Source organism: Nomascus leucogenys, chromosome 1a (genome assembly GCF_006542625.1).
Source record: "Nomascus leucogenys isolate Asia chromosome 1a, Asia_NLE_v1, whole genome shotgun sequence".
Lineage (NCBI taxonomy): Eukaryota > Metazoa > Chordata > Mammalia > Primates > Hylobatidae > Nomascus > Nomascus leucogenys.
The window spans coordinates 84,479,849-84,501,079 of record NC_044381.1 but is presented as its reverse complement, the minus strand read 5'-3'; the positions used below and the strand labels follow the sequence as shown (position 1 = coordinate 84,501,079).

Here is a 21,231-nt window from a genome sequence, read left to right as displayed (position 1 = left end):
AAGATCCTGTCTCAAAAATAAATAAATAAAAATAATAAAATATCATATCTTGATTACTAAATATTTTGGCACTCCCTTAAATTTTGTGCCTGAGCTGAGTACCTGTCTTGTCTCACCCTAGTTCTAGCCTGTGGGTCAATCCCTCCATTTCTCCTAACCCCACTGCCATGACTCTGGATGAACTAGTGTGTCCTCAGGGCAGGGAGTACCTGCCGGAGGTTTGCATTTCGTTCAAGCTAGTTGGGACCTGTTGCCCCTAGGCCAAGTTAGCTCATGCAGAGCAGCTGGTTCCTAGAGGCATTGTCTTTATTATTATTATTGTTAACCCCCAAGTATACCTGGAGGCATTTCCTATACCTGGATGTTTCTTTAGATCCCAAATGAACCTTGTTCCCCTACTTTCATCTGGAAGGTGATGCAGCTACTCATGTGAGTCAATTTGCTGAAATTCTTATAGCTGCTTTGACTGGATGTTTTAAAACTTTAAAAAATATCCAGATGCACATGGAAAATCATAAAAGCAACACAAAAACGCAAAATAAAGGAATCTAAAGTGTTCTATTGTGTTTTTGTTTTTGTTTTGTTTTGTTTGAGACGGAGTGTCGCTCTTGTTGCCCTGATTGGAGTGCAACCTCTGCCTCTGCAAACTCTGCCTCTCGGGTTCAAGAGATTCTCCTGCCTCAGCCTCCCGAGTAGCTGGGATTACAGGCGCCCGCCACCACGCCCAGCTAATTTTTGTATTTTTAGTAGAGACAGGGTTTCACCATGTTGGCCAGGCTGGTCTTGAACTCCTGACCTCGTGATCCACCCACCTCGGCCTCCCAAAGTGCTAGGATTACAGGTGTGAGCCACCACACATGGCCTATTGTTTTTTATTTATTTATTTATTTTAAGGGGCAGGGTCTCACTCTGTTGCCCAGGCTGGAGTGCAGTGGTGTGATCATAGCTCAAGGTATCCTCCCACATGAGTAGCTGGGACTACAGGCAGAGACACTGTACCCTTATTCACTTTTTTGATGCAAAAACTGTAGAGGAGCTATGACTGGGAGTTACAAGTGTCAGTGGTAGAGCCAGCCCTAGAAAGTCCTGTTTCTGGACCTTCCACTGGCCAGGAGACCACTCCGCTCCTTAATTCCCAGCCCCCAGGTATCCTCAGATGGTGGAGGATGAATAAGCTATCCCCTCAATTGAAGTGCATATCTTTTTTTTACCCTTTGTCCCTGTTTAGCAGTGATGGTCATGCCTGTGGGAATTGAGGCTGCCTTTCCCCCACCATTAAATAACCAGCCCTTCTCAGAGTCTGAGCCATAAGTATTTCTGGCACTGTCTTTTTAACCTATTGGAGGTCTTCTGGGATCATCACTTCTCTACCCCTATTCCTGTCCACGCTTCCTCACGATATAGCATTTTCCATAAATATACTAAAGCATCCTCTTACATACTGTTTACTCATCTTCTTGTCCATTAAGGAAGATATTCCACAGACCAAGCCTGGCACCTATTTATTTGACTTCATCTAAACACATCTTTGCCTCCAGACATTGAAACATTTATCATTTCCCTGGCCTCTACAGATAACTTGTGGTCTTCTACCTATTGTCATTACGCTGGAAAATGCTGAGATATAGTGTAATTTGAATTAATCAGGGAAATGAAATTTCCCAAAGGTGCCAAACTGAATAGTTTTCTTAAGCTCCAGAGGTTGACTACATTGTCTGTGTACCCAGATGATACCAATGAAAGACCATTAGTGGGGCACAGTGGCCCATACCTATAATCCCAGTGCCTTGGGAGGCCGAGGCAGGAGGATCACTTGAGGCCAGGAGTTTGAGACCAGCCTGAGTAACATAGCAGGACCCCATATCTACAAAAAAAAATTAAGAAATTACCTGGGTATTGTGCCATGTGCCTGTAGTCCTAGCTACTTGGGAGGCTAAGGCAGGAAGATTGCTTGAACCCAGGAGTTTGAGTTTATGGTGACCTATGATCACACCACTGAACTCCAGCCTGGGCAACAGAGTAAGACCTTGTTTCTAAAATTAAATAACTAATAAATAAATAAATAAAGCCATTGCCTTGGCTGGGCTCAGTGGCTCCTGGCTGTAATCCTAGCATTTTGGGAGGCCAAGGTGGGTGGATCAGCTGAGGTCAGGAGTTCAAGACCAGCCTGACCAACATGGTGAAACCCTGTCTCTACTAAAAATACAAAAAAAATTAATCAGGCATGGTGGCGTGCACTTATAATCTCAGCTACTCGAGAGACTGAGACAGGAAAATCACTTGAACCCGGGAGATGGAGGTTGCAGTGAGCCAAGATCACGCCACTGCACTCCAGCCTGGGCGACAGAGGGAAACTCCGTTTTAAAAAAGAAAAACCGACAACAACAAAACACATTGCCTTTATTCTGGGAGATCGATCACTCGAAGCCACCCTAATTCTGTTCACTCCTTCATCTTTCTTGGCATTGCAGTTTCCCTTGCTTTTAGGGCACATTATCTGAAATGGTAGCCCTGTCTTTTATTTAGTAAATATTTGTAAATAGAAGTTTTTAAGAGTCAGTATAATGCCTCAACCATACTCTAAAGGAGAAAGAAATAAAGGGAAAGTTAGTTATAATACTGTAGGGGTCAAAGCAAAGTCTCCCCTTTGCCTTCTGAAGGTTTGCTGAAAAATCAACTCACAAAACTCAGATTAATTGGAGAAAAAGCATATAAACTCTACTAATGTGTGCATGGGGAGAATCACAGAGTGATTGCCCACTCCCCATCGTGGCTCAGAAGCTTATAGAACGTCTTGGCAAACCAGGTATGGGAGAGGGGCAAAGAGGAATTCTGTTGATGGGTAATAAAAGATTACGAGGGAGGAATGAATGGATTGGGAACAGAGATTAACTTGTAAAGGGTCTGTTCAGGTGTGGTTTTCAGGTGTGGTTACATTCTTGGTCTTACAGAGGAGAAGAAAAAACAATTGTTCTCTTTGGTGGATCTGGATCTTAGGCAGATAAAAGAACTTCAGAGAACGTCATCCTCCTTTGGGAGAGTTGACGGGTAGTGGGGAGAAGGTCAGAGAGACGTTGAGGTATTAGTTTCTGAGCCCCAGAAATACATCATTATGTATTCTCATATGTGGTTGCTTGGGCACAACCATACAGAAGGCAGAAGGATGCAGTCAGATGCTTGAACCTTTACATAGACTCACCAAGAATGTAACATCCACAAGCACCCACAAGATACAGGTGTATCGTGTGGGTGACTTAAATACCAGGAGAGGTGCTGCTGGGGTTGATGTGACTTTCCAAAATGCTGAACCATTCCTGGTGAAGCTCCAAAGAACACAAAGTACAGTATCCCCTCCATTTTGCATGCTAATGGTGTTCCTAGACAACTCAGCATGTGTTAAAATCGTGCAAAAACTCCCTGTGTTTATTTTAGAAAGGGAGTTAGGATTTTGATATAATTATAAATGGACGTTTTACCTCTGTGATGTCCAGTAGAACGTTCCAAAGTCATGTGGGAGAGTTCTTTTGTTGGCCATGTGGGAATTGCATTCCAGGTGTCCACTTGTAAGTATCTGTGGCATTCCCCACCTACCCTGGTGCTGACAGAGCTGCCCGTCAGTTCTTCCTCATCCCAGCACTGGAAGGAGGGCCCAGGACTGGGATACCTGCGTTCGCGGCCTGGGCTACAGTGTCTCAGTATTTGTATGACTTTAGGCAGGTTACACTTAACTCCATGTGCCTGGGTCTCCTCTCTGTAAAGGGGATGACTGTGACACATGCATCTGGCCTGACCTCGGGACGGATGCTCACTGTGCTGCCCTCCCGCGACCCCAGACAACCCAGGGCATTCGTGTGTGCCCGCAGTGTATACCCCACCCACGAGCTTTCCCTCGCTGTGATTTCTCCTTACCATTTAAACATCCTTAGGTCTCTCTTATCTTGAAAGAGAGAGAGAGAGAGAGAGAAAGAAAGAAAGGCATGGTGGCTCACGCCTGTAATCCCAGCACTTTGGGAGGCTGAGGCAGGCGGATCACCTGAGATCAGGAGACCAGCCTGGCCAACATGGTGAAACCCCATTTCTACTAAAAATACAAAAATTAGCCAGGTGTGGTGGTGGGCACCTGTAATCCTAGCGACTCAGGAGGCTGAGGCAGGAGAATCACTTGAACCCGGGAGGCAGAGGTGGCAGTGAGCTGAGATTGAGCCACTGTACTCCAGCCTGGGCAACAAGAATGAAACTCTGGCAGGCAAGCAAGCAAGCAAGCAAGCAAGAAAGAAAGAGAGAGAGAGAAAGGAGGGAGGGAGGAAGGGTGGGAGGGAGGAAGGAAGGAAAGCAAGAAAGAGAGAGAGAAAGAAAGAAAAGGGGAAGGGAAGAAAACAGGAAGAAAGGAGGGAGGGAGAGGGAGGACACCTCTCTCACGTCTGCTTCTCTTCCAGCAGCTTTTCTCTCTCCTTTTCTTCACAAACTAATTTCTCAAGAGTGATTGCACACCCTATCTTAGCTAGCTCCCCTCACACTTCTCCTCCATCTTTTCTTTCTGTAGCGATGGGGTCTCACTATATTACCCAGGCTGGTCTTGAACACCTGAGCTCAAGTGATCCACCTCAGCCTCCCAAAGTGCTGGGATTACAGGTGTGTGCCGCCACGCCTGGCCTAAAGGAAGCAGTTTTCTTTCTTCTTTAAAAAAAAAAAATTCTAGACAGGGTCTCACTCTGTTTCCCAGGACAGAGTGCAGTGGCACGATCACAACTCACTGCAGCCACAACCTCCTGTGCTCAAAGATCCTCTCATCTCAGCCTCCCAAATTGCTGGGACCACAGGCCTACACCACCATGCCTGGATACCTTTTAAACTTTTTGTAGAAACAGGGTCTTGCTATGTTACCCAGGCTGGTCTCAAACTCCTGAGCTCAAGCCATTCTCTCACCTCAGCCTGCCAAAGGGCTGAGATTACAGGTGTGAGCCACCACGCTGGACCCACACTCCTCCGTCTCACACGGTCTCACATGGTGAACTCTGTGCTGCTTAGCCTTCTCTCTCCCTGGCCAGCTTGCATCTGCAGTTGACCATGGCCTCCAGCACTCTCCTGTCTCCACTTCCCTGGGTGTCCGCCTGCCTCTCCGGCCCCTTCAAAGCACCTCGTCCTCCACCAGCCCCAGATGTCACCCCATGCACCTTCTCCACAGTGTGCTCCTCCTCTGCAGTGTTCTATCCAGCTGGGGTCCCAAACTGGCTGTTCCGCATGTCCTGGAGCACCTCAAAGTTAGAGCACCTAAAAGGCAGCCCATCGCAGGTCCCCAGATTCATGCCTCTTCCTGTAGCTCTTCTCTTGGGTGCCGTTGTGCAAGTCAGAAGTCTGAGTGTTAGGCCGGGCACAGTTGCTTACACCTGTAATCCCAGCACTTTGGGAAGCCGAGGCGGGTGGATCACTCGAGGTCATGAGTTCAAGACCAGCCTGGGCAACATGGTGAAACCCCATTTCTACTAAAAATACAAAGAATTAGCCCCATGGTGGGGGTTAAGATTACGGGTGTGGTGGTGCATGACCATAATCTTAGCTACTTGGGAAGCTGAGGCAGGAGAATTGCTTGAACCCCGTAGGTAGAGTTTGCAGTGAGCCGAGATTCTGCCACTGCACTCCAGTCTGGGTGACAATGTGTGAGACCCTGTCTCAAAAAAAAAAAGAAAAAAGTCTGGGTGTCATCCTCGACTCCTCTCTCTCGATCTCCCTCCCAAGAAATCACTCACCGAGTCCTGTCAGTCTTGGCTTCTTAATAGGCTTCACTAATTTGTGTCATGTTTCTTTTCTATTCTTTTTTTTTTTTAGACAGGGTCTTGCTCTGTAGCCCAGGCTGGAGTGCAGTGGCACGATCTCAGCTCGCTGCAACCTCCGCCTCCCTGGTTCAAGCGATTCTCCTGCCTCAGCCTCCCGAGTAGCTGGGGTTGCAGGTGCACGCTACCATGCCTGGCTCTCAACCCCAGTGTCCAGTAGAGACGGGGTTTCGCCATGTTGCCAGACTGGTGTGTTGTGTTTCTTAATAGCCTTCACTAATTTGTGGTGGCTGCTTGACCCTTGTTAGCATTTAGGATTGTAACCCCTGATTTACTGTTTGGACTGAGTTAGAGGCCCTCAACATTGATGATATTAGGGTCCCATAAGCAATTAAAAATAAATTAATATAATTCTAAATTATAATATAAAACACAGAGAATTTATATGTGTGCTGATGCCAAAATGGCTTCTTTTTTATTCTCTCTCATTTTTTCTTCTTTAAAATAATTTTCTTGGTGCCCCATGGTGGCCGGTGCCCTAAGCATGCGTGTAGCGTGCAGATGGGTAATCTAGGACCATATAGAATGTCAGCTTCTTTTGGCCCTGGGCTGGGGTCTTTGACTTTGTGGTCTTTGAATGTACCTGGTGGCACAAAATAGATACTGAGTAAATGTTTAATGAATGTGTGAATGAATGCATGAATGCTGAGATGAACTTGAAAGGTCTCGCTTAGGTAAAAAGCACTGTAAGAATGTAAGTTATTATTAGTTTTCTGATGTTGGATGTTACAGTAGAATTTCCAAGCTCTTATATTACCTGTGTTTTAAAAAACAACCAGCCTTGCCATTGTGATTCAGCATTCATAACCCAACCTACATTGCATTCAGTGGTCTGGACATAAAATATGCATGTAAAGATTCCCGAATTAATAAGCTAGTGAATGTGTACAATAGCATGGTTTGTTTGAGTCCCTTTAGTCCTAAGTGGGTCTCTCTTTTTTTTGAGACAGGATCTCTGCCGGCCACGTGGCTCACACCTGTAATACCAACACTTTGGGAGGCTGAGGTGAGCAAATTGCTTGAGCTCAGGAGTTTGAGACCAGCCTGGGCAACATGGCAAAATTTCGTCTCTACCAAAAATACAAAACATTAGCCAGGTGTGGTGGAGTGCGCCTGTGGTCCCAGCTATTTGGGAGGCTGAGGTGACAGGATCACTTGAACCTGGGTAGCAGAGGCTGCAGTGAGCAGAGATCGTGCCTCTACACTCCAGCCTGGGTGACAGAGCCAGACGCTGTCTCAAAAAGAAAGAAAAAAAAAAAGGCGGGGAGCAGTGGCTCACACCTGTAATCCCAGCACTTTGGGAGGCCAAGGTGGGTGGATCGCTTGAGCCCAGGAATTTGAGACCAGCCTGGGCAACATGACAAAACCCTGTTTCTACCAAAAATACAAAAAATAGCCAGTCTCATAACCTGGTCTCAAAATAAATAAATAGATACAAAATTTTTAAAAATAATAATAAGAGATAGGGTCACACTCTGTCACCCCGGCTGGAGTACAGTGGCACCATCTCAGCTCACTGCAGCTTTGCCCTCCTGGGCTCAAGCAATCCTCCCACTTCAGTGTCCTGAATAGCTGCGACTACAGTGGGTAAAGACTCTTTCAGCTGTTTGGCTGTGCATTATCTAACACGGCCACACACAGCTGTGACAGTGAACCTGAGGAGGAGGCTGTGCCTGTGTCTGAGGGCTTTGCTTTGGAATTAGGTGGTTGTGATGGTGCTGAGGTGTTGAAATGGGGCACCTACCCTAGAAAGCCTGTCTGAGAGCTCAGAAGGGAGGAACATGGCCTGAAGGCCTAAGTCAGGCAGTGTGACTTGGAATAGCATGTAACTTTAGGGGAAAAAAAATATAAAATCCAGAAGGCTGGCCGGGCATGGTGGCTCACGCCTGTAATCCCAGCACTTTGGGAGGCAGGGGTGAGTGGATCACCTGAGGTCAGGAGTTCAAGACCAGCCTGGCCAACACAGTGAAACCCCGTCTCTACTAAAAATACAAAAATTAGCTGGGCATGGTGGCGGGCACCTGTAATCCCAGCTACTCAGGAGGCTGAGGCAGGAGAATCTGGGAGGCGGAGGTTGCACTGAACTGAGATTGTGCCATTGCACTCCAGCCTGGGCAACAAGAGTGAAACTCCATCTAAAAAAAAAAAGATCCAGAAGGCTGTGGTTTAACAAATGTAATCTGACTCATTATTATGGGCTGTGGACAAAACAGGTGTCAAAATATCTCCAGGAAATATTAACTACATATACGGATAGACTCCAAAGTTTAACCCTGTCTTCTGGCGTTTGGATGGATGCCTTCTGCAAGATTGTTGATCCTGGGAGGAGGAGGTGGGAGTAAATCAATGGAGAAGTGAGAAAAAGGAGGGCCAAATTGGAAGAGGAAATGTTTCCAGGAGGGATTTGGCAGGCGGAAACCCCAGAGCTGGAATTTTTGTGCCCAGTGGAGACCTCTGATGACCCGTGTGGTTCTCCCTGGATTAGCCTCCATGTCTGTTCCTGGGCCCCACGCCCTGTCCTAATAAGAGGGTTCCTGATGTTTTTGCCTCCAAACTTTTTATTTAGAAATAATTTCAAATGTACAGAAAAGTTGCCAGAACACTACAAAACACTCATATACTCTTTACCCAGATTCACCTGTGATTAATATTTTGCCCCATTTGCTTTATTTAATTTTAAAATTTTTATGTAGAGACAAAGTCTCACTATGTTGCCCAGACTGGTCTCAAACTCCTAACTTCAAGCAATCTTCCCGCCTCAACCTCTCAAAGCGCTGGGATTACAGGCCTGAATCACTGCGTCTGGCCACTTCTGTTTTTAAAATTTGGTGCTTCTTCTGTAGCCTTGGTTCTTGTCAAATGTTGGGCGAGCCTTCATTCTGTGTTCCTCTGTTGGATCTTGGGGTCTTCAGGTCACCTCTCTTTGAACGGTGATTCTGTGCACCACTGCCAGCCGTCACTGGCTGTGGACAGGAGGGTGGGATGTACCTGCTGGGCACTGGCAAGAGCTGGTCTAGGCATCCCCTACCTCTCAACCTGTGTCCAGAGTATAAGCATGGTGGGTGGGGGTGGGGCCGATTGGCCTGGCTGCTCCAGATTCAATAACCACCAATTCAGGGCCCTTCCTGTGCCTGGATTTGCTGGCTGAAACCTTGTATCCCCACAGCTGCTTCTCTGATAGAGCATAGAACCCACAGGCACACTGCCTGGCTTCAAATCCTAGTCCTGCCCTTACTAGCACTGTGGCCTTGAGAAAGCTGCATAACCTCTTTGGGTCTCATTTCTAAATTCTCTTCTTGGCCTTTATCAGGCTGGTTTGAGGCTGTCCTAATGAATGTAATGGGTCCTCTTATCCTTTGTCAAAAGGAATGTTAATTATTTTCAGCAGTCTAATTACGTGGCTAATGAGAGACTGACTGAGATAACATTCCCTTTAATTACTCTTGCTTAAGTGCTGTTTGGAACCATATTTTAAGCATTAGCAAGACTGGGTGCTTTCTCAGTAGATGGAGCTGTCCAGCAACTGGCTGAGTGAAGGGCAGGGGTTGTTGGGCTTAAGGCTTATGGTGGAGGTGCCTGGTGTGGTTGGGGTCAGTGTCCAGCTGAGTGCATGTTGGCCTTTCCTGTGGGCTGTTACTTAAGGAAAGGAACAGTACCAATTGGTTCAGATGGAGAGCAGACAGCAACTGTCACAGATTCCCCAGAACAACTCTCATCCTTCAATTAAAAAAAAAAACTTATTTATTTTTAATAAATAAATAAGTTTATTACATGTGTGAGCCACTGCCCCTGGCCTTACCCTGTCAATTTCAGACTGACATCCTTATAGCTCCAACTCCAAAAAAAAAAAAAAGATGCCTCTTTTGTGGTCTTTGTCGCCATTCCAACAAGAATCTCAGGATTGGCTCTGATTGGAGCATGTATCCATCCCTGAACCAATCACAGAACCAGGAGAATGTGGTGCTGTGATTGGCCAGGCTGGGGCCTGATGCTCACCCCAGCAGGCAGGGTATTGACAGCATCCAAAGCACACTGACCCTCAGCGTTGGAAATAAAGCTTGGTGTCGCAAAGTGAAACCAGCACTCAGGCAAAAAAAAGTTTTCCCAGCAAGGCAATTTACTTCTGCAGAAAGGTGCTGCCTGTGTCAGTTATGATCGCAAGAGCACACCGAACAAAGGAGAGCAGGGGTTTTTATCCCTAACGCAGACCCTGTTTCTGTGTCCTCGCCGTGTTGGCTGGGGTTTGACTGCACAATCTAAACTAATTCCGATTGGCTACTGTTGACATCATCAAAGGAGGCAAGGGGGGCACTTAATGGGAAAGACGAGTACATAGGTGATGGGACATGCTTGGGCGTGTTTGGGTGCAACAGAAATAGGGAGGGCTGATAGATGGATGGGTAAGATTACTTTCAGAATAGAACAAAGAACCAGGAACTGAAACCTTTGAAGAGAAACTGTGCCTAACACCAGCTACTCTGGGCTTGCTGTTTCTCAAACTTGTCTAACTTTCTCCTACTTCAGGATCTCTTCACTAACTGTTCTCTCTGCCTGGAATGCTTTTCCCAAAGTTCTTTGCATGGCTTCTTCTCATCTTTCTAACCTATGCCCAAATGCTACCTACTTAACATTTAAGACTCACCTTCCAGCATCCGGTTTCTTTCTTTCCCCCACCTGGCCTTCCCTGTCTTCATGGCATAATATTAAAAATTATAGTATGTTTGGAGCTGCTTAGTTATTGCTGATCTCCCACCTGCCTGTGAGCTCCAAGGGGGCAGGAACATTGTCTTGTTCACACATGGTACAGTACCTGGCCTTCACTGGATCTCAATAAATATTTGTTGACTGCTGGAATACAACACTTTGAATAAACAAACCAGCTACCACAAGACTTCTTGGACTAAGTTCCCTCGTTGTTTAGAAATCTCTAGGTGGCTTGGCTGTACAGGCTGTGAAAAGCAGAGTCCTGTTGTCACACCATAGGAGTGGTCCAGGCTTGTCTTCTGAAAGCCCTGCTGGGCTTCTTTCTGCCTCCCTGGTGAGGCAACAAAGGGGCAGGGTCCCCATTGCTTCTGAAGGTGCAGTGTGGTGGGGTAACTTCCAGGACACCCTAAGGACATGGGCAGTAATGGGGGAGAACCCAGATAAAATCCTGGTCACTTTGCCAGTGAGGCTGTGAGGCCACTCCCTCTTTTTGCTGGCTGACAAGAGAAGGCTTGTTGGTCTCATGTGCAGAGTATTCTAGGACCTCTCAGCAGCTGCCTGATGGGATCTGCATAGGGGATTATTGATGAAGGCAAGGTGAGGCAGCTCTTTACAGTAACACATGCCTCGCTCTGGGACCGCAGCCAGGCAGCTAATTAGAGAGCCCAGCAGCTCTCCAGCCTTTCAGGCAGCAAGCAGCAGCTACTGATTGCTGGGGGTGGGAATGGGAGGAAACAGACATGGGACCAGAGACCACCCTCCAAGGTGATGGAGTTGGGTGGTCAGGGTTTGCTCAGTGGGGGACTTTGAGAGGGGCGTGTGAGATAGAGTGGGCTAGATGGGGAGGAGGAAGGGGGAGAGGAGAGGAAAAGGACAGGTGGCCTCCAAGTGAGACAGAAGACAGTGGGGTGAGACGTCAGGCAGGCGGGGCAATGCAGCTTCCAAGCTCACAGCAAGCGGCACAGAGGGGAAGGACAGGGCCCCGTGGGGTTGGGTCCTGGCTCCCATCTCCATGCACCTTCCCCATGCCAGGCAGGCTCCCATGGCCTGGGCCTCTCCTTGCTTCCTGGGGGAGCTGGACAGACACAGGCTTTCCCCTCAGGGGATCTGGAATACTGATTGCTTTTATAGTTGAGCTTGGCCCCTCCTTGGTGTAGGAAGTTACCAGATCCATTTGTGCTCAGGGCTTTTCTTACTCTAGGATAAGTAAAAGTGGTTGTTCTGAGTCACGTGGGAAGAACAGGGGGCTTTGAGTAACCAGAGGGCTCCCCAGCGGGCCTTTAGGCATCTTCTATACTTTGTGGGCACCTGGGTCAGAGTGTGGTGTAATAAGAAATGTATTCGGTCTTTGTCCCAGGTCCCTGTCATAGAGCTCCCAAAACCCTTGAAATTTCCTGAGTGAAAGGAATGTCTTTTGTTATTCATAATAAGCATCTTCGATAACACCTGAGTTTATGCTAATGAAGTTACTGGGGAAGTGGTGGGGTGGTGGAGGGGCTAGACAGCCTCAGGATGGAGCCAGTCACCAGAAAGACCAAATGCTTAGAGGATTAGAACATTTGGCCCCACCCTCCAACCTCCAAGAAAGGTGTGGGAGGGTGGAGATCAAGCTACATGAAAACTCTTGAACAAGATTTGATAGGTTTCTGGGTGGCTGAACATGTGGCGGTGCTGGTGGGTGACCCCCAATACCTCACCCTATTCATCTCTCCAGCTGGCTGTTCATCTGCACCCTTTGTAATAAATCAGTAAAGGTAAGTGTTTCCCGGGGTTCTGTGAGCCATCTTAGCAAATTAATAGAACCCAAGGAGGGGGTCATGGGAACCCTGGTTTGTAACCAATTGTTCAGAAGTATAGGTGACGATCTACTTGTGACTGGCATCTGAAGTGGGGGCAGTCTTGTGGGACTGAGCCCTCAAAATGTGGGATCTGCTGCTATCTCAGGATAGATAGCATCAGAGTTTAAATGAACTGTAGGAGACCCAGCTGGTGTCTGCTGGATAAATGTTTGGTGTGGGGGACCCCCTCCACGCCCACCCCATATCCGGTCACAGAAGTGTTCTGCTTTGAGTGTGAGAGCAGAAGGAACAAACTCTTTTTCCTTTACAGGGAGATTTGGGGAGTGGTAAGGAAAAGGAGAGTGGGGGTAAAAAAACAGAGGTAGTGTTTGCCTGCATGCTTTCTGGCTCCAGGGTTAGGTTCCAGGCTAAGGAGATGATGAGGGGCCAGGGAGACAGATCTGGTTTTTAGGTTCTGGTCAGAGAAGCAGAGACTCAATCCTGCAAGCCCAGCTTACCTTAAATAGTTATAGGAAAGGAGAGAAAACGGTGCAAAGGGAATTTCCTGCCAGTAGCCTCTTTGGGAAGTGGATCCTATGTGCATGAAAACTGATGTGGCTTTTGAGAGTGCCAGCACATTGTAGAAATAACAGAACAGGAGTTGTTATTCTCTGACCTGAACCTGCGCTTGGCACCTTGCCCACATAGGAGCCTGCAGTATCTCCCCTGATGCCTGGAACGGTCTGTTCCTGCCCCAGTCTTCCTTGGGTGATGTTGGACATGTCTTCTGTATTGTGCAAACCCAGGCCGCCCACTCTGCCTCTCTTCATTCTCTGCTGGTGCAATGGCTCCTGGAGATGGGAGAAAGGAGAGTGAGCACACTCCTTGCTTCCTTCACCTGCAGAGACAGCCTTGCCTGTAGTAAACCAACATGTATGGCCCATCTGTGATGGTGGCCTATAAATTAGAGAAAAACACAAGACATTGCTATGTTTGATTAGTAACATTGGATGTTTCAGTCGCCCAAGAATTTAAATGTAGCTGGGCCCTTCTCCACCTTGCCTGTCCATCCATCCAGCAGAAATTTTATGATCTCAAGAAATTCATAACGTGGTGGGGGAACAGACACATAGAAATAATTTTAAGATGGGATGACATGTTTCAGTTGAAGGATGGTCAGATCCCCCTGGGAACATCAGTGATGGAATGACCTGGAGGCTGTGGGATGGCATTGCAAAGGAGTGAGGAGGGAGCAGGGTCTGGAAGAAGGAGTCAGAATGGTGGCTGCAGAGGAGGGCAGGAGAGATGACAGGGCTTGAAACAGGCCAGTGGTCTCTGCTTCTTCACGCTCCCAGCAATGTCTCTGGCATATTGACCAGAAGCTGCATGGACAAACTCAGCTATAAGTTTGCAAAATAAGCAGCTTACTCGGAACAGACTAAGTAGATTACACTGACTTGAAGACCCTTGCGTGCAGATGTGTGCCTTAAGGATGAGATTTGGGTGGGAAGCAGTTCGAAGGCACATCGTATGGGGACAGGCTGATTCTGGAGGCTGAGGACTGGGATTTGAATCAAATGTTTGGATTTGGCCAAATCTCTTAATGTCCTGAACCCTCTGTGTTTTCATTTCTAAAATAGAGGTGACCATTTCTGCCCTTCCTGCCCCTCAGGAGCCTGAGAAAATCATGAGAGATGATCTAAGTTCTATCCATATGTTAGTTGCTATAAGGGCTCATCATTCATTCATATGCTCCAAGAACCTCTGGTTCAGGTCCTGCAGTCCTCAAAGGAGCCTCATGTCCTCTGTCCCCTGGGACCTACTCTTGGGGGATAGGGAGTGTCAGTGAGGCCTAGGGACAGCTTATGCACTTGGAGGAAGAGGTGCACCATCATCTCGTCCTCCCTGCAGCTAAGTTTTTCCTGGGGAAAAAGCCTGCAGACCAGGAAGCGGGAGGTGTCTGGTGGGACGCTGCCCTCAAAAGGAGCCTTTCTGAGTGCTGGGGCTTCATCTGCCAGGGCTGCACCCCAGCAGGCAGTAGGCTCCCAGAGCTGGCTGCAGTAACCCGCAGGCTGTGCCGGCAGGATGTGGTCTTTGGTTTCTGTTTCTGTTTTAGTTCTGACTTGTGTCGTGGATGTGGCTGAGGGCCTAGGCTGGGGAGAAGTCTCCACAGGTGGGATTGAACTCCCCAGGCACATGGTCCTTGTGCTGCTGGTGGAGAGGTAGTCCCAGAGGGTTCGGACATGCCCTGTTAAAGCCTTTTCCTCAAGGTGATAGGTACGTGTCAAGGTGACCCCTGTCCGCCATCCGGCAGGCTGGGAGAAGCAGGAAAGATGGACAGATCAGGGAGGGTTGGAGGGTCCCGTTTGTGAAGGAGCTGGGGAGGGGGAGGCAAGGCTGAGCACAGCAGCCCACTGTGATGCTCTCAGTGCAGAGGCCCCGAGGGGAGACCCAGGGGAGCACCCCCCAAAACCACACCATACAGTGAGTTTCAGGTCCCCCACTCCTGCCCTTTCACTTCTCCTTGGCTGCCTGGCTGCCTCACAGGTTGTCTGCTTGAGCAAGGGCCCAAGTGGCCTCTACTCAGAGAGCCTGGGCTTCAGAGGGGAGGGGGGAAGGTGGACGTGGGCATCAGCACAGACCAGCGCCTCTGGTCCATCCTGCCTGGTCATCCACAGGGGGGGTGCCAGCTCCCACCCCCAGCCACATACTGTTCTCAGCTTCTGAGTGGCTGGGCTGTCCCAGAGGGCCATGCTCGGCCTGAGTGCTGTCCTTGGGCATATGCAGATGGTGCTGTATCCAGGGGGTTTTCAGGGAAGCTTTAGCACTTTCATATTAAAACAAAAAATGTTGGAATCTCCATTAAATAGTCAAGTCTTAGGGATAGTATTAAAAATGTGTACATGGCTGGCCAGGCACAGTGTCTCACGCCTATAATCCTAGCACTTTGCGAGGCTGAGGTGTGAGGGTTGGCCAAGAGCTTGAGACCAGCCTGGTCAACATAGCAAGACCTGTCTCTACTTGATTTTTTTTTTTGAAAGTACATGGCAAAGGGCATTATAAAGTAAGATTTGTATTAGCTTGTAGCTGGTTACCGATGTTCATAGGAAGGGCCTCAACCATAATAATGGTAAAATAAGAAAATGAGTTGAATAAATATTAGAGAGGTAGAATTGTACATAGAAAGGTTTAGCACACATTTTGTTTTTCTGCACGAGTGGTTGTTCTCTGCTTTCAAAGTGCTGAAGCAAATGTCCTAAATTGTCTGCCTTCCATGAGGTTCTGACCGCCCTTGAGAACAGATGTACCCACTACAGGGTGAAGGTGAGAGTGTAATTTGAAGCTGAATGAGAATGGAGCTGGATTCTAAAATTATATCCCTCTCAGATTCACAAGGGCTCACACATTCAGGCAAGAAGCCCTAAGTCCTAACCCCCGACATGTGGATTGTCCAGGACCATCCCAGACTCTTGTGGCTGGATTAATCAGACCTGAGCAAACTGGATGCAAAGAGGAGGGGGCAGGTTCCAGGAGGAGGCCCTGGTGGCCAGGGTGGGATGAGTGTCTGGTGCTGAGCCCAGAGCCCAGGGCCTTGCAGTGTTTACTTTGGATCTGCTGGGGGCAGTTTAAGCTAATAAAAGCCTCCTCTTTTATTCCCAGGGACACATGGAAGTTGCCAGCCCCTCAACCAAGGATCAGCTGAGTCCTAGGGCTGATGCTTGCCTACATTGGTGAGAATGGCACTGAGGCCCAGCCAACCAAGGTTAACCCAGGACACTCCTGGACAGTGATCCTGATGTCTGTTGTGAGCTGCACACTCAAGGGTGTGATAAGTGAGTATGTTACAAGCACCCAGGGGATCACCAGCCCAGTGATCCTGCCTGCTTGGCACCTCATCAGCATGGGCACGAGTCTGGAGGTTCTAGTTCTGAGTCTGTTCCCCATCCAAGGTCCTGTCACAGGGCTGCAGTTCTGCAGTGGGAGGGGAATGTCAAGCAAAATATTGGGCCATCACATGCTGGAGCCGTCTTATGGCCACATGGCCTCTAAAAACCAGGCCAGACCCAGTGTATTAGTTTGTTTTCATGCTGCTGATAAAGACATACCTAAGACTGGAAAATGTATACAGAAAAAGAGGGTTAATTCCACATGTCTGGGGAAGCCTCACAATCATGGTGGAAGGCAAGGAGAAGCAAGTCACATCTTACAAGGATGGTGGCAGGCAAAGAGAGAGAGCTTGTGCAGGGAAACTCCCCCTTATAAAACCATCAGATCATCCGGGCACAGTGGCTCACGCCTGTAATCCCAGCACTTTGGGTGGCCGAGGTGGGCAGATCACAAGGTCAACAGATTGAGACCATCCTGGCCAACATGGTGAAACCCCATCTGTACTAAAAATACAAAAATCAGCTGGGTGTTGTGGCATGTGCCTGTGGTCCCAGCTACTCAGGAGGCTGAGGCAGGAGAATCGCTTGATCCTGGGAGGCGGGGGTTGCAGTGAGCCAAGAAAGTGACATTGCACCCCAGCCTGGCAACAGAGCAAGACTCTGTCTCAAAACAAAACAAAACAAAAACCCATCAGATCTCATGAGACTTATTCACTATCACGAGAATAACATGAGAAAGACCTGGCCCCATGATTCAATTACTTCCCACCCAGTTCCTCGCACAACATGTGGAAATTCAAGAAGAGATTTGGGTGGAGACACAGCCAAACCATATCATTCAGATTGGCTGGCGTGAGTGAAGCAAGCACCCACACCTGGGAAACAGCATCTACTTTGGCCGTCAGGCTTCAGATCTGTGCAGTGAGGACTGTGCATCACCTGGGACTGGACTTTGCCCAGAAGCCATGAGCAATGCATGTGGTGCTGGTCTAGGAGGCCTGCAGTAGGGCATCCAGGGCCCTGGGAGGTGGGGGGATTTGTGAGCCTTAGCTGCCATAAGAGTGACCACCACGGGATCTGGAGGAGCAGGTCCTCTTGCTTTTGCCACATGTCAGCAGCAGCATCTCTTCCTCAGCAAGACAAGCTCGAGGTAGGGTGAGAGGCTCCTAACTGCACAACTCTGCCTGTCCTCACAGGCCTTTCTTTCCAGCCTCAGCCCCTGGCTTTTCCTTGATGATGCCTTAAAAAATGACAATTGGCTGCTTTCCCAACCCCCAGAGGCCTGTCTGGCCTGAAGGCTGTTATGTCTGTGCAGGGCCCGTAGCCTGGTGGGATCAGAGACCTGCAGGAAGGAAGCTCCCCAGAAGGCATGGCAGGCAGAGCTGGGCTTTTGCAATCTTGAACAGACAAGCTTTTTTTGGAGTTCCCAGGCTGGTCGATGGGAGCCCAGAGCTTCAGATTCCATGCAGGAATTCGCAGGGAGTAGAAAAGGGGTAATCAGGTCTGTTTCCACTTTAGGTAGATCTTGACTCTCCTAGTTGAGAGTTTATAATTCAGGGCCAGAATCTGTTTTCCACTCAGCCTGGGCTTGCAAAGTCAGTTTGACTGGAGTGTTTTTCAGGAAGTGTGTTCTTGAGTTGATTTGTAGCCAGTGTGGTGTGAGCAAGCCTAGACTGTAGGAGGGGGGTTGGGGGTAAAGAGATGGCCATGGATGCCTCTGTGGGAATGTGGTGACTCAGATGGGAGACACATCTCCCCAGAGCAATTGATGCCATCAGCCTTAAGGCTGTTGTACCGTTTGGTTCAGTGATTCCCCTTCTAGAATTATCCATTAAGATGTCTTATTAGGAAATAGTACCAGAGAAGAAAAGGGCTGCATTATTCCATTACAGGCATTAAAGGTAATTCTCGTTATATCATCTGTAGTAGTAGAAATGGGAAACAACTCTTCCCTTTGGACATCTAGGTTAAGTGAATTACAGTTTTCCACTTGCTGGAATATTACACAGCCATGATAATAATGAGCACAGAGGCTATATGACAACTTGGAAAAATAGTCATGACAAGTAAAAATGGCAGGTTGCAGAATAAGTATATTATGGTGACTTGTAAAATACACACATGGGAAAATATTGCAAAGGAGAAATGGTAATCGCTGTTAGTTCAGAATTATGAATGCTTTTCTTTTTTTTTCTTTATTAGAAATGAGGTCTCACTATGTTGCCCAGGCTGGTCTCAAACTCCTGGGCTCAAGCAGTCCTCCCGCCTCAGCCTCCCAAAATGCTGGGATTACAGGTGTGAGCCCCCACGCCCGGCCTATGAATGCTTTTTCTATGATGCATGGATTGGCTTTTTAAAAAATAAAATTGAATCTGGATGACTACACAACATACCATTAATAGTGACTTTCTCTAAGATGTGTGATTACAGGGAACTTTTGCTTTCTGTGTCATTCTGTAATGTTTAAATTTCAGCTGTGAGCACGTGTTGCTTTTACAATTAGAAAAAAATTAAATGCTAGAATTAAACATTTTAGAAGGCTGTATTTCTCAAGAAAGGAGGGAAGAGAGACTGAGGCAGCTAGCTGTTTATACCTGCCCTCATCAGTGTTTAAGGGCCTGGGCCTGTTTGGGCCCATTCATCTGTCCATTCATTCCACAAGTATTACTAGGTATTATTGCCAGGCACCACTCTAGGCACTGATTACACAGCAATGAACAAGACAGCGCCCCTGCCCTCATGAAGCTTTCATTCTAGTTGAGGAGAGACAGACCATAAATAAGTAGCAACATATCAGAAAGTGAAAGTGCTACGTAGAAAATAAAATGGAATGGTGTGAGTGACAGAGAGGCTATTTTGGACTGGGGAATCAAAAGTCCCTGAGATATGACAGCTGAGCTGAGATCTGAATGGTAACAGCAAGGCAGCCACATACAGGTCTGGGATGCCAGCCTGCCAGCCCCCTGTGCAGGGCGCCCTTCGCTTCTTGATCCCCAGGGACCCCTGTGCCAGAACTGACTCCATCCCCCAAGCCCACTCACCCTGCCCTGCCTCCTGCTGGGGTTTGCTTGGGATCTGAGGCCCCCCGAAATCCTCTGTGTTCGGACTGCTGCTCCTGACATGCTAGCTGTTGCTCCTCTGGGCAGCTGGCCCCTGCTCTTGGCTGGTGTCTCCATGGCAGGGCTGGGCCATCTGAGACTCCCAGGAGCACTGGGGTGGGCTGGCAGTCAGGAGGCCTCTGGGTTGTGTGTGTCCTGGTGAGGGGCCTTTGAATGACGCATGCCTTGAGGCCTGCGGGTTGGTTGCTGTCATGGTCCTGTGACCGTCACCTTTGACCCTGGAGGGCCTCTGTGTGGATCCTGAGGAACAGGCTGGGAGCCTTTAGGAACTCTGACAGCCAGTTGGGAGGTTTGTTAATGATCCACCTAGAAGTTCACAACCTTCTCCTTGCTTCCTGTTGTCTCTCCACATACCGTCCCAGCCTTCCAGAAGCAGGAACTCAGAAAATAGTAGTGCCCTCAGAGGAGCCTGTAGTCAGCCTCAGGGGCAGTGCAGTGTGCTGATTAGGAGCAAAGACTCTGCAGCCAGATTTGTGGGGTTTGAATCCCAGCCTTGCCCTTTATAGTTATTAGAATGTAGGCTCGGCCAGGTGTGGTGGCTCACGCCTATAATCCCAGCACTTTGGGAGGCTGAGGCAGGCAGATCACTTGAGGTCAGGAGTTCAAGACCAGCCTGGCCAACATGGTGAATCCTCGTCTCTACTAAAAATACAAAAATTAGCTGGGTGTGGTGGCGGGAACCTGCAATCCCAGCCTCTCGGGAGGCTGAGGCATGAGAATTGCTTGAACCTGGGCTCACTTGCAGCGAGCCAAGTTCACGCCACTGCACTCCAGCCTGGGTGACAGAGTGAGACTCCATTTAAAAAACCAAAAAACAAACAAACAAAAAAAGCATGTAGCGTCTTTCTGCCTCACATTCCCCATCTGTAAAATGGGCTTGAGAATTTTTTGAGTTAATACATAGAAATACTGAGAAGAGCACGTGGTTATTATTATTATTGTGACTTGGGAGTGGAGGGAGGACTTCATCAAGGCCTGCAGTATCACTAATCCCAGGGGCTTTCCTTGGGGGGTGCCCACAGCAAGAGGGTGGAAGTCTGCAGCATGTACACCAGCCAGTGGCTACAGGAGTTTCCCTCCACTTGCTTCCCTTCTGGCCCTGAGCAAGCCCGGTTTTCCTCCCTGCTAACTTGATGACAACAGGGGAAGTTCAGGGAGGTTTCTGCCCTTTCCTCATTGAAGCCACTCACCTTCAGCGCAGAGCCACCCAGGGGCTCCTGAAGCTGTCCCCCACTGCCTTGCCCTGAAGGGTCTCCTAGAAGGGCTGTGGGTCTCCCCAGAACATGGAACTGTAGTGATGGGGGTGCCTGGGGATGGGGAGTGAAGCTTGGGAAGTGAGTGGAGTGAAAGTGGAAGGCCTTCCCAGCCCGGTTGCATGGGAGGGGAATCCTGATTTTCTGGCCAGATGCTTCTCTGGACAAAAATTCCCAGAGTCACTGTGTTGTGGCACCTTAGCCCCCTGAAACAAGATGGGAGTTTTTGACAAAACCAATGGCAGTTATTCCATCTGGTTTTGCCTTTAGCCTGTCTTAGACTTTTATGGCAGCCTGTTTACCCCTCTCAACTGCTGGCCTTGTCCCCTGCCACCCTGTGGAACAGCAGGCTCGGAGAGCAGCCGGTGAGATGCTCTTAGTGAGCAGGGCTCTGAAAGCCAGCTCCCCTTCCCCTTCCCCATCACCTGTTCCCTTGGAGGGGTAGTTCCCAGCGCTCACAAGTCACCTTGAGTCCTGGCCCTTCTCTGGGACTCTGTTTGCCCAGGCCCTTTCATCAGGTATGAGGACTCTTGGATGTGAGTGTTGTTCAGTCAAACCCTGCTTGTGAAGCTGTCCTTTGCTCTCCAAACTCTGTCCTCCTGCATTCAACCTTGCTCACACTCTCCTCCTCTTCAATCCACCCTGAATTTCTGTTCCTG

The 21,231-nt window shown here is 48.6% G+C and overlaps 1 protein-coding gene across 3 annotated transcripts in view; it reads left to right on the top strand.

Moving 5' to 3' along the window:
* TMEM229B (transmembrane protein 229B) overlaps positions 1-21,231 on the top strand; it is a 46,542-nt gene that overhangs the window by 13,632 nt on the left and 11,679 nt on the right. For 2 of the 3 annotated variants that reach the window (XM_012504357.2, XM_003263592.3), the window contains exon 2: positions 15,974-16,146. The gene's annotated coding sequence lies outside the window, so the exon portion shown is untranslated. Of the gene's footprint in view, positions 1-6,800; positions 6,838-15,973; positions 16,147-21,231 lie in introns of those variants that run through there. The other variant, XM_030812437.1, reaches the window with a different exon arrangement.